General features: G+C 37.5%; 1 long non-coding RNA gene across 1 annotated transcript in view; it reads left to right on the top strand.

Moving 5' to 3' along the window:
• LOC148183991 (uncharacterized) overlaps positions 1-11,204 on the top strand; it is a 56,239-nt gene extending 45,035 nt beyond the window's left edge. Inside the window, exon 3 of the long non-coding RNA XR_015773016.1 lies at positions 11,172-11,204. This is a non-coding gene — a long non-coding RNA (uncharacterized LOC148183991). The remainder of the gene's footprint in view (positions 1-11,171) is intronic.
• Positions 11,205-11,952: the final 748 nt, after the last annotated feature.

Here is an 11,952-nt window from a genome sequence, read left to right on the forward strand (position 1 = left end):
TGCAAATACTTCACTGATGGTGATACTGCATAAAAGTACAACAACCCATACAGCCTGTTTTCTGGGGAGTCAAAGGCAGGTGGAGTAGTGAAACCACAAATGTCTAATTGGGTCATTTTTTTCAAGCCAGGAAGAGAAATGTGTCAGGTGGAACATGCCCAGGAACTATACACCAAGCAGCTTAATCAGCACCAGGACTCATTGTGCCTGTTTAGTGGAAAACAGAAAGTGGCACATGATTTAGTTATCTCCAGAGTGACAGCTGGACAGCGGTGTTGAAGATTTCAGCTATGGATTTATGTCTTTAAATTGATACTTAAATAGTTGGGTCCCTGCATGAACCTAGCTGATAGTACATTACAGACTTTGGAAATGTTCACATTACAGCCTTGATAGTTCAGCGTTTGACATAATATTTTCTTCTAACTGAGCTACTTTTATATACTAGGGAAGCAGCGAAATTAATGTGTGGTGACCATTTTTTCCCCCTTAAATTAACTCCTCTGTTATTCTCTTATTTATAAAAATTGAACAAAAGCATGGTTTAATCTATTTTTATAAGTTATGATAATCACTATGTGATTTTTGCATTTAGTTTGCCTAGTTTTCTATTTGTACAGTGAAAAGAGAGATTAAGTATTGTCACTAGAACTTCCAACTGGGCTCTGGAATTACAGCTGGCTCTGACTCACTTCAACAAATAAAAATGCTAAAATCTGAAGTCTAATAAGATATGTTCCTGCCGCATGTAAGACAGAGGGGGTTGCTCATCTTACATTTTTTTATACTTTTAACCTGCAGCTTTTTTTTGCAAACAGATTTTCCTAGCTTGCAGGAATGTAGTTAATCTGAATAGATAAAGGACTGCAGCCATGTAAAACTGGAGAGACATTCAAGAGTAATCGTGGGTCTTTATATTCTGCAATTCCAAGAATTCTAAATTCAGCTAGAAAATAATAAGATTATTCAACACCTGGAAGGATGCAAGAAGTGTAGATTTTAAAAAGATATACCTGTACGTATCAATTATGGGATAATTCTGGTGAATTGTTACAATAATGATGATTTATAATAATTCATATTTGTGACAGCAGGTTTTTGAAACAGCAATCTAATGACATAAATGCAGTATCTTTTGTTATGAAAGAAATGGGAATTAAGTACAGTCTTTTTGTTCAGTGAAAAGTTTTGTGATCTCTAAATAATATATTTTCTTATATTTTCAAACAAAAGAAGACCTTTTAGGTTTGCTGTAAAGTGAAATTCATGCATAAGAGCTCTGAGGTCTTGGGAAAACTAAATTATTTTGGCTTTGATTAAAATCAGAACCTGTCACCATAATTTGACCTCCTATGAATTTTATGAAACTTTTAAAATTAGTTCAATTTAAACATGTGGCTTTGTACCAAAATCAAAATGCTCTATTCTCAAAAATGTCAAACAAGATGCTTTAAATGTTTCACCTGCATTTCCAAAATGAAATTTCTTTGAAAAAGCTTAAATGTAAAGATTGATGAAAATGTTTTTCATAGGAAAAACAAAACTGGCAAACCTTTAAACCAGTTCTCTTTAGAAATAAAGCTTTATCCTTACACTATTCTTCAGCACATTCTTAAGGTCATATCTAATACCACAGGGAACAAAAAAATAATGTGGGGGTTGGGAATTCGGACTTAGTAAAACAGTTCCACAGTAAAAATAAAACCCGTGGTGCACTTCAGAGAGCTTCTTGTAATGTGTGAGAGTGCATTTTCCCAGCTCTTCACCACCTAGGCAAAAAATAATTTTGTCTCTTTGTATGAGCCCATCTACTACAGCTAGAAAAACTTAGTTTGACAGTGATGGCAGGATGATATCTAGGAATGGGAGGTAAGCATCTCTCTACCCTCTCTGCCCTGCCTACATCCCTGCCATATATGCAATCCCAGTAGGATTTCCATCCCAAGGATAACCATATGAGCTGTTGGCATAAGCCCATGCACAGCTTGCCTTTCCTTGACAGGCAGCACAGAGTTACTGTGGATGGAAGGAACTTCTGGAGATCACCTCACTCAGCCATTCCTGACAAAATCAGGGCCAATTAAAATAGGCTGCCAAGGACCGTGTCTGTGGGTTTTGAATATCTCAGAGGATGAAGGCTCCACAGTCTCTCAGGAGAAGCTGTTATAGAATCACAGAATCCTGAAATGGTTTGGGTTGGCAGGAACCTTCAGAGGTCATCCAGTCCAAACCCTTGCAGTAAGCAGGGACATCTACTAGATCAGGTTGCTCAGAGCTAGTCCAGCCTAACCTGGAGTGTTTCCAGGGATGGAGCATCCACCACCACTCTGGGCAGCCTGTTACCATGCCTCACTGCCTTCTTCTTGAAAATATTGAAAATCAAAAAAATTCTTCCTTCTTTCTAGTCTGAATCTACCCTCTTCTAAAATCTTTGCCACTTGTCCTACCATAAGAAGGCCTACTAAAAATTCTGTTCCCATCTCTCTTGTAGGCCCCCTTTTAGCATTGAAAAGCAACAATCAGGGCTCCCTGGCTTCTCTTCTCCAGGCTGAATGACCCCAGGTCTCTCATCCTGTCCTCACAGGAGAGGTGCTCCAGCCCACTGATCATTTTTGTGGCCCTGCTCTGGACCCGCTTCAACATCCCACGTCTTTCTTGTACTGAGAAACACTTTTCAGGTATTTAACCACCATCACAGCTAAACAAACGCTTTCCTGTTTTTCAGTTTGTTCCCACTGCCCCTCCCGCTCCCACTAGGCACCACAAAGATTCTGGGTCTGTAATCTTAACACCTCCCCATCAGGTATTTATACACATTTAATAGGATCCCCACTGAGACTTCTCTAGGATAAGCATTCCCAGTTCTCTCAGGCTCTCCTTGCATGACAGTGGTTCCAGTACCTTTCTTTCCAGGAATCACTGTCTTTCTCATTTTGGGGCACCCAAAACTAGAGATATCACTCAAGCTGTGGCCTCACCAGTGCTAAGGAGAGATGAAGGATCACCTGCCTGAACACAGCCTGAATATTATATGTTATACCTTATTATATATATTATATATATATATATATATATATAACATATATATATATACATATAACAGATCAGTCTAGTTGTGCTGATGAAAAACAGTTTCAACCTCCTTCCTTGAACTCCTGGCACATGTAGATTACACTGAGATTTGGCTCCAGCCCTCCACCTTGTCTAGGGAAAAGACACTTAGACAAAATCACACTTAAGGTAATGATTATTTTAGTACCATAAAAATATCCCTTCTTCAAAGTTGAAAAAAACACACACACACAAAAAGAAAAAAAAAAAAATCAGTCAACCTACCAGTCACAAAATCTGAATGCACAGTCAGATTGGGACTTTATTATTTTACATTTCAGAATAGAGAAAAAAATAAGTTTGCTATTTTTGGTTCTAGAATTAAACTTAAAATTTGTCCTTCTGCCTGTCCATCTATATTTCCTCTCTTTTCCCTAGAAGCCAAAGTCTGCCTTGAACCAAACTGATTTCCAGGTACATTTTTTAAATGTAAATGGCATGAAATAAAAGTGGATCCATTGTTAAACATTTCCTCAGGATTTTTCTGAAGTCGTTCATAGGTATAGTATCCAAATCCCTTCTGAATGTTTTTGATGGTGGAATTTTGAGCTCACTGTTAGAGCTGATTTGAAATGCAATTTAGCTCACTGATGCATGGAGCTAACTTGTGGAGATTTTGGTCTGAGCTAGTTTCCAGCGTACAAATTGATTTTCTTTTCATCATCTAAGACTGTTGCTTACTGTAACAGTACCAAAGTTGAGTCACAAACTTGCACCAAAAATATAAGACCTTATGGTTTATTGTGAGGACCTTTCCTGAAATCCAAGCCATATTTCTTTCAGCTGAGTTTTGCTTTCAGATTTGGATTAGTTTGGAACAAAGACTAGAATGTGAAATCCAGGCAGAGTACAGAGAACTGCTCCTAGTATGAGAACAGTAGCTCAAAAACAAAGAACTGCACAAGGTGGTGGGGGGAATGCCTTTTAAGTATCAAGATTAGTCTGTAGAAAAAGAACAATAAACTGCAAATAAGTGACATGCAAAACTTTATTCAAATTGTATTTGAAAAATTATATTATTATACCTATATAAATATAGACATTAAGTTATATGATTAAAATTTGCTATCATCTACAGATTTTTGCTACCAAGAAGAAAGCCCCAAAATCTAGAAAAATAACATCATTAAGCAAGTAAATGCAATGTTGATGTATTTCCAACTGCAAAGCAGTTTGAGGAATTCTGAAATGGAGTGGCTCATCTTTTCTGTGGAAGAATCATGCCCTGAGATAATACCACACTACTAAGACAAAGTGAAAGACCTTCTTCTGTGCTGACAAGGGACAGACAGAGCCAGAAGAGTTTGCAGCTGCCAGAATAAAGCCATATCATTGCATCTGAGGCTTGTCACACTGACCCTCGTGTTGTGCTTTGTGCTGACTCCATTTCACATATGAAATTATCATGGCTGCTCCAGAAGACTAATTAAGTTGTGGATTTCTTTCCTATCTTTTTCAATGGTTTTGGTTTTAACTGGTTTTGGTTTGGGTTCTTTTTTTTCCCCAGTATATTTGTGCTAGCTTAACTTGAGCAGCTCCTAAAATGGGAAGAAAAGGAGGGATTTTATTCTGATCTATAGATATTGATACAGTCATAGAAACTCTATCATGGGAACACTTTTGTCTCAGTAATAACTTCTCCTGATTTAGTCACTATGCTGTTGCAATTATGATAATCAAGTCAGCAATTTAAACACCTTGGATCACTAATAAATAACAGTAAAGATTATAATTAATCAACTTATTTTCTTCCGGTTGTCAAGGTCCAATCAGTCATCAACTCCTAAGAATATTTTTGAAACAGTGGATCTTGGGCCAGATTTAGACCAAGTCTCATGAGCTTTTTAATTTTTAGATTCAACAGTGTTGCAAAATGCAAGAACAGATTCTCTGAATACAATAGAGGCTTTCTAGAACATATCAGAAGAAATTGCATGTCATCCCAGCATTTAGTTTTACTATAATACTCCCCAAAGGCTCTTATTTTCATCCTAAGTATCAGCTCATATTACTGTATTCTTTAGGAGATATTTATAATCCAGCCAGGCAATTAGGCACAGCTGGATCACTCCTAATTGCCCTGGCCTAAAAGTTAATTTGTAAATGTGGGCAATTCACTCCAACGGTCATGTGCAGGGCTGGGAGGGTTTGTCCAATCTGATTGTTTCAGAATTTTTAACCAGATTAGCAGATGTTCCCCAGCAAATCTATGGGCACTGTGGATCTCTAGTAAAAAAAATTGCTGCTGGTGATGATAAAGGTGAGACAATAGACTGAAATTACCTTCAGTGAGATTGGGCAGAAACCACAGTGTAAAACAGTGACACAGTGGCAGGTCAGAGGCACAGTGAGGGTGGTTCTGTAACAGTCACACACAGTCATCAACTCCAGGCAAAGTGTTTCTGATCTCTAGGATAAGGACTGAGGACTTCTCTTCCCCAGTGACCCTTGCTTAGCTTTTTGTTTCTGGATTTGTTAGAGGGTTTTGTTTGTTTTGTTTTGGGTTGTTGTTGTTTTTTTTTCCTAGTGACTAAGCATTTAAATTGAATGAACTGTGGGAGAGGAGAGGATTGAAGGTAAAGTAGTGCTTTTTATTATTCAGGCTGTCGTTAATTGCTGTTTTCAGTTCACAACATTTAAATGAAATATTCACGCAATTGGGCCGGTTGTAATTCAATCAGAAACCCATCCAGCTACCCTGAGGAATCCCATCAGGGCTCCTTACGCAGCAAGAAAGAATTTTAATTAGAAATTTGAAATAAGCTTTCCTCCAGTTTTGCCAGAAACAAAATGGGCTGGTGCTTAGTGCTTCCATTTGGGGAATTAAAGTCTTGGCAATAAAAATCAGCATTTAAAGAAACATGTAGAATTTGAGAGCGTGATAAATGGGTCTGTATTTGCACTTTCTGGTAAGTCCCAGTGAAGAATATGAATGTCTTGCAAACACACTTTTAGGGTGTAAAGTACACCACCACTTCCCCTGTATCTGTATTCTTGAAAGTACTATCTTATACTAAAAAATGTTGAATTATTTAGTTGCACAAAGCTATCTTTGAAAATGCAGCTACTAAAAAATAGGAAGTGGAAAGCATTTTGAATGGTAAATTATTATAGAGGCACTTTAAATAGGTCACATGGTATTAGCCAGGAGAGGTGTTTTGAATTGTTAGAATTGCAGTAAGATGCTTGCTCCAACCACAGATTTAGCAACAGGATCAATTCCTATCATTCAGAAATCATGATTCTTAAACCAGTCAGTAATTTTGAGGTGTATGTCTCAACTCTAATAATTTAGGGGAGGGTAGCAGGGGGAAGTTACCTGACTCTGCCTTAGGTTGCTGTAGAGCAAGTCAATTAGGCAATCTGCTCTTCAGTTATTTTCACAGCTGCAGACCAGTTCTGGTACCTGTGTAGCATTTGGCCTCTACTGTAAATGTGAGAACAGCAGCAGGTTTGACTCCAGTACAGCAGGATTTAGCATCCCACCCTTAAAACAGAGTAATACGGTCACTGGGTGACAGATGTAAGGTGGGAGGTTTGGGGTTATGTTCATTTGGTCTCTGTTGTTTGGTTGTTTTCTGTGGTTTGGCTGGGTTTTTTGCATGTGCTGCATTTTTTCTTGCATGTAAAGGGGGTATTTATATGTTTTGTGTTGTGGGGTTTTTGCCGGGTGGTTTGTTTCTTTTCTTTTTGCTAGTTTGGTGGGATTTAGGCTGTCATTTGGGTGGTAGAAATTTTGGATTGGTGGGTTTTTTGCTCTTGCTTAACTTTTTTAACAGAATTTAAAATAACCACCTCACCTTAAGCAGCTTTTCCTTTTGCCTTCTGACCCTATATCCATGCTTTGTTTCTTCTCTGCTAGTCTCTTAAAAATTCCTCTCCAAAAATGCAGGGCTGAACACATAAGTCTTTCCCTCAGCATAAAATGTAGAAGCCTTAAACTGACACTTGCAGATGTGGCCCAGCTCTTTTGGATATGTTTTTCCTAGTTTTCCTACCCGGGAAACATAGGTGGCTTTTGTTTATATAATTTGTGTTTAATTAAAGGCACAAGCACAGTGAGACTGTTTTGGAGACCTCCTAAGGCCATTTGCTCAAGGCTGCTCAGTTTGTCAGTGGGATCCAGGACTTGCACCTCCCCATTCTGCACCTGCACCACAGCCATCAGTTGCTTCAGACCCTTGGGAAGGGCAGGTGGGAGAGAAGAATACAGGACTGTAGGCAGCATCCTTGACTTAGCTAAATTGGCAGCATCTGCACTGACTGGACTTACACTACCAGCTGATGACCCATGATATTTAGATGCTTTCTACTAAGAAACACCCTGCTGTCCCAGCCTTTCCCCTTAGACAAGTGTCTTTCTTTGTGCTCCAAAACTGTTAAATGTACAAAACCAAGCTTCCACTTTCAGTGTTTTTATTCTGCTGATTCAAATCCCTAGAGTTCAGCTAGGGGTAAGATGAGCCTGATAATATGCAGGGTGAGTCTGAACATACAGCTAAAATATGAAAGGTAGTACTGTTATTTGTGTCAGTATAAGTAAGGGCTGGTCATAAGTATTTCTGTGAAATTCTTGGTATTTTTTTTTCCTCCCTTTCTCCATGCATTCTCAGACTTGGGATATGTGCCTTAAAGAAAGTAAGGAGCAAGGTTTTGTATTAAAGCATGAGTTACATCTTGTCTTCATATTTAGAAAGAGGACTGTCTAGTATAAATGGATAATAAACTTGGCTATATATGACATAAAAGTTTTTCCTGACTAAAAGTATTCTCATTTCACAAAGACTATGCAATTTGGTTTTGCATGGAAACAATATTACAATAGCTAGAAAACAGTTAATCTCTTGACATAGGAAACTAATGTATTTTTATGGCAAAAACATTTATTAAGAGACAAAATTTTCCTCCAGGGCCATCTCACTGATTTTACAACCAGTTTCACATTTAATTCCAGTTCTTTGGAGCATGATATCAGATATTTCATGCAAATGACTTCAAAATGTTTAGTAAGTTGTGCTTGCAAATAAGCCTGTTTAGTTCACCTCATTTCAAAAAGACTTCTGATCATGTTTAAACTGTACTTAAAGGATAACATTCTTTATAGCACTCTGAACTAGATCAGGTGCCCCAGTTCAGTGTGTGGAGCAGAAGATCAGGTTATAATCACTATTATATTCCAAAGGTTAGTTTTAATTTACAAGAGCAAAGTGATTTTAATGAAAAGGGGAAAGTTTATTTAAACAAAAGCTCTTACTTTAAAAAGGGTTCAGACATTATAATCCCGAGTGAGTTCTACTTAAAAGTTCTTCAGGAAATAATGAAGAAAAGAACAAAAGGTTGAGGGTTTAAGGAAATCTGCTGAAACTGAGCAGTCAGTAGAAGAAAAGAAGTTAAAGCCATGGAAATTAAAGTTCTCTACCTGTTCTCCGTTGGCTGAGGACTTCTTCGTCTGTTTTGTCTACCAAGCATCTTTGTGTTCCCTGCAGGGGCTCTCTGGGTTGTGTAGAATGGGAATTCAATGAGCACAATCTGCCATAATAATATCCAATCCCTGTCAATTATACTGGTGATTTAAGGAAAAAATAATCCTTACAAATGATCGTTAACTGAGGGAATTCAACACTCAGCTAAAAAACAAACAAACAAAAAAAGCCCAATTCACATCACCCTCAAACTAGCATCTTTGTCTTTTTCCTTAATCTTTTTAGCTACAGTATGAAATGGTTGCACACAATGCTACAGTGAAAAAACACTGTAGCTTCCACAGGTATCAATTTGCTCTCCATCCTCAGATATCAATGATTTTTCTTTCCTACGAAAGGGATAAATTCAAAGTTTAGCCTATATTTTAAGCTACATGATATAACTACAAAAAAGGTAAACATTATTGGCTCTCTTGGATCACTGCTTATCTTCAGATAATACAATGGGACAAGTACTTTCTATATATTCAGAGAAAATGCCATTTGAAGTTCCTATCAACATACTAATTCTGGACTGAACATTAGCTACAGTAGCAAAAGTGTCTTTTAGGCTGAATATGAAATCTTTTCTCTTGCCTGCTTAAGCAGGGAGTAGATTGTCAGTTCATACTTTCCTCAATATGTGCAAAGTAAGTAATAATAATAATATGCCTAGAGATTATCACACAGAGTTTTCTTTGACAGCTGGGAGCAGCTGCACCATAAACAAAGGAGATGCAGAAACAAGGCTGTCTAGCCAGACCAGTGCACATTCTGTGTTCCCTGGAGAAACTAATCTCTTCTGCTACTTCCCATTGCTCAGCTTACCCAGCATGTCTCAAGCCATTTCTAATTACCACTCCTATCTTTCACTCAGTCCAAAGACAAAATATGCATCCTATTTTTGTGTTAGTCATGTATTACTTCTCCCTTTCCCTATCCACCTGAGCTTTTACCAAATCTGTTCTTTCAGCTGTACCTTACTCAACTCACCTTTACATGTGAATGTACATTTCCAACTCACTGAAGTGGCCTTTGGTGTTTCCTGATTAATTTTTACAACTTTTGGAATATATTTACTATTTTCTTATTTCTTATTATTTTATCTGTTTATCTTGTCTAAGATTTTTTTTTCCCTCTCCTGGTTTTCTGTCACTGGTTTACAGACACTGTAGGCATGAAATCTTGATCTTATCCATTTCTCTTGGAGCTCTGCTATTTATGTGCGGCCTGCATAGGTGTACACAAAAAACAGCACTTAGGAAACATGATGAGTAGGTCTCCAAGTCAATCTAAATAATGCCAAGTATTATTTTCTGGTTATACTGTATTTACTAAACCCACTTACCTTTGCAAAAGGGTATACTTGCTCTTTCCAAGACAGTTGTTTGAGAGCTCACTGATGTGGAGCACAGCACAAGGCTGGGATAACTGGGTTTTGAGCTCTTGAGCCACCAAAGCTAATCTAGTTACTGCTTCTATACAAACCTGCAGTTACTTCCTGTGAGTGAAATAGATACACAGGAGGGAGCACCTCTTTGTGTGTCAACTGCTTTGAATCCTTCTGGCACCTGGCCTGAACCACCTGTCAAAACCGTCAGTTCTAAATTGGCAAATCTGAAACTTTAAAGACAAGAATAAAAAGTTCTGTCATTATCATTGAAAAGGAATCATTATTCTGTTCCTTTAGTATTCCAGAGCTACTTTCAATATTCTGTTTCAGTTGTAGTTGGGAGAGAAGTCAGTAAAGAGTATCAAGAAGAAAGTGGAATGAAAATAATTATATGATTTCAAAGAGCCACTGTCCCTGTAAAGATTTAGCCCTGAGTTACAACTAGGAGGCAAATCCATATTGTATAATAGAAGTACCAGATTTCCCATATTGGAATATCTCCTATCTTCTCCATATCCAGTGTTTTCTGAAAAAATAAAAAGTGAACATGCCTATAATGATATTTTTAGGATGTGAGCCTCTTTTTTGTGAAGCCAATCAGGCACCCTGCAAAATATGGAAGAAGCATTTTGTCCTTTTCAAGGAATTAAGAGCTTCATTTAGTACAGCAGTATAACATTTAACTGTAAGAGATTTCTGGATTGTCCTCAATAAAATCAAAAATGCTAGACATTGTTGTTGCTTTCTACCAAATTTTTACTACAGTCTGATTAGTGCTCAGTTGTTCTTGAGTATCAAAATGTTTTAATCCAAGGAAAGTGAAGATCATGCATGCCAGTTTCATACATATATCAATGTATGACAGCTTTGCCTCAGCAGCTGTTCAGTTTTAATTTTGCATATTAGTGTATTGATAAGTCCTGTGGATGCTAATTCTGTTCTTTTAGTCTTATTTGGCTATGGTCTTAGCTAAAAATATTTTCTCAGAGACATGGACTCTGTGTTGCCGTCACACATTGTTGAGTGTGAAATGTTCACTGACTCGGGAAATTTTAGAAAACTTTGTAAACGTGTACTTTTCACTTATCTTAATATTCAGGGAGTGTCTTGAAAGTGATCTAGTTGATGAGAAAGAAATTGATGATGGATACCTGATTTCCAAATATAGCTGTTCTTTAAGCCTGGGTTTTTTATGTGTTTTACAGTTGCTGACTGTTGGTGTTGTTGATCAACCAGTAAGGTAAGGACATTCATGAGTAAATCCACAAATCATTCCTGTACCAGTCAATAAACACAGGGAAAGATGGGACAGGCAGTGCTGAAATCGAAGTCTCCTCAAGGAAATGAAATTGAGACATATTGTGACATAGAAAAGATATAGAAACATGCATGATATAGAAACCTCACTTTGGATGAGAATACGAGGACTTTTCAGGGTATATTCCTCTCTTTTCCTGTCTCAATTGATTAGCTGTCCCTTGATGCAAAGTAAACTTAGGGTGGACTTCCATTAGCATGCGTTGCTGAAATGAGCAAGTGTTGGAGCAAACAGCTGTTTTAAGCTCATGTTTGAAGGTAGCATTTTAAGTCCTTACTTAACTTTATGTATTAAAAACAAAATAATCACAAACAACAGGATCTAGGGAAACTAACTTCTTTTTCATCTGAAACTTGTCCAAACTACCCACCTTTTTTTTCCCCAAAAGAACTTGATTATAAAGTATTTTTGATAGGCATTCGACAGCACTGTTTGGATCTTCCTCTGCACTGAGATGCATTTGCTGCCACAGTTTCCTGCTCTAGAAAGAAGAGTCAATTACAAAAGGAAATTAGAAGCTGACATAAAGGTCAGAGAGTAGGTGAACAAGGGAAGGGAAGCTCTGCAATTACACAGCTATTCCAATTAAGGTCTGATAGTCCTTCTTCTATGGGTCATAGGATCTGTGACAGATTTGATAAATGTTTTAACTTTTATAACAGATCTAT

The sequence above is a fragment of the Pseudopodoces humilis genome, chromosome 7, assembly GCF_049639895.1.
Source record: "Pseudopodoces humilis isolate 2021_Gansu_Grassland_sample_001 chromosome 7, ASM4963989v1, whole genome shotgun sequence".
In the NCBI taxonomy this organism is placed as follows: domain Eukaryota; kingdom Metazoa; phylum Chordata; class Aves; order Passeriformes; family Paridae; genus Pseudopodoces; species Pseudopodoces humilis.